Source organism: Mandrillus leucophaeus, unplaced genomic scaffold (genome assembly GCF_000951045.1).
Source record: "Mandrillus leucophaeus isolate KB7577 unplaced genomic scaffold, Mleu.le_1.0 Scaffold113, whole genome shotgun sequence".
Taxonomy (NCBI): Eukaryota; Metazoa; Chordata; class Mammalia; order Primates; family Cercopithecidae; genus Mandrillus; species Mandrillus leucophaeus.
In genome coordinates this window covers 5,810,905-5,812,828 of record NW_012099543.1, presented here as the reverse complement: position 1 = coordinate 5,812,828, position 1,924 = coordinate 5,810,905, and positions in this window count along the sequence as shown.

The following is a 1,924-nucleotide window of genomic DNA, read 5'->3' as shown; positions in this document are numbered from 1 at the left end:
TAGCCAGGATGGTCTCGATCTCCTGACCTTGTGATCCGCCCATCTCGGCCTCCCAAAGTGCTGGGATTACAGGCTTGAGCCACCGCGCCCGGCAGTTGATCTTTATATTTCTAAAGACCTCCACTAACCCCTGATTGACTGCTGAACTTTACCATTAGTTATCTTCACCAGTAGTTGGAAGGTGTTCACTTACCATAAAACGTACATTTTAACACTCATTGTGCAATTCTGCCATAGTGCCCTACAGCATCTCTAACATATCAATTTGCTTGCTGCTCATCAGCCATTAAAAGTTCAAACTGCTCAAAAACACATGGAATAATAATAATAATGGCAAAAAGAATAATCATGGCAGAGTAAGCAAATACATTGGCTGGGAACATATGATGTCACTTACTCTATGTGCTGGTTGATGGGTCACGAAAAAAATGTATATTAATTTTACTGCTCAGTGGAGTAATAAATAGATTCTTCTCTCAAAAACATTATTTTTGAAACAAACAGCCTGTAACAAACCAGCACTCTATGCAACAGAACTAAATAGTGTGCTTACAGGAGATACAACTGAGTCAAAGAGATTGAACACTGACCCAACAAAGCCACTTTCCCAGGAATCTGGAGAGCCAGAATTTAACCCCAGGTCGGCCTTGCTCTGCAGTAGATGCTCTTTTGACTATACCACACTATCTTGATACAGCATGTAACACATGCTGTTGTAATTAGTACTTTTTTTTTAACCCTTTCTTCCCTTTGGAGTTGGATTGAGGAAATTTTGAATGTTAATATCCATTTGGAAACCCAAACGTACATTCTTTAACATCTGATCACTCTTGTTAAAATATATCTTAATATACATCATTATTACACCATATTTATGTTTTATTGTTATAGAATTAGAAAGACTATCTGGAGCTCGTCCAGGAAGTAGGACCATAGCCAACAAGAGCAGAGGAGAGTCTCTGTACAGGCCTGATGAAAAGCTTAGTATTTTGGGCTACTTGACACCTGAGTTGTCAGTTATATCTTTTAGTTGTAATTGGTATATTGAACTGAACCAACTTACAGGATGTAATCCTAATTTATCTTCAATTAATTTATTAATTTACTTTCAATTGTCCCATTGAATTTATTCATTAGAGTTACTTCTTTCCCTTTCCCTGAATGAAATTTTGGTTGCATTACAATATTTCTGGCCACTTGCAGGTAATCCAGTTCAGAAATTAAATGTCTATTTCTACTTAACAGTACTCATTCCGAACTTCGTTTAAAATGAGAGTTCTCCTCTCTCTAGCTAGTTTGTTGTAGGCAGGAAGGCTAATGTCAGAAAGAGGTACATGGTTCGCTAATTTTATCTTTCCTTATGTAATATCTCTGCTCTTCCATCACTCAGCTACGTAACTGGGGGTTTAGACCCCAGGTGGAAGGTGCTGAAGCAGGGTCAGGAAAGAAACAGCAGTAAAGAAAACAGAAAAGTTTTCATTACTGATTAATACTCTCAAAGCTTCAAGGCTAAACTTCTGGATTTCTAGGGTGAGTAGGTTTTGTTTTTGTCTTTTAAGTATTTTTGTATGTAACATACCATAATATGTATCATTTTAAATATATGATTCAATGGTTTTTATGTTCATAGAGTTGCGCATCACTCTTATTTAATTCCAGAACATTCTTATCTTCCCCCAAAATAAACTCCATATATGTTAGCAGCCATTCCTCATTATCCCCTCTCACAGCTCCAGGCAGTCATTCTTCTACTTTCTGTCTATGGGTTTGCCTATTCTAGACATTTCATATAGATGGAATCATTCAGTATTTGTCTTTTTGTGTGTGTCTTCTTTCACTTAGCGTAATGTTTTCAAGGTTTCAAGGTTTATCTATATCTAAGGCATGTATCAGAACATTCCTTTGTGTTGCTGAATAATATTTC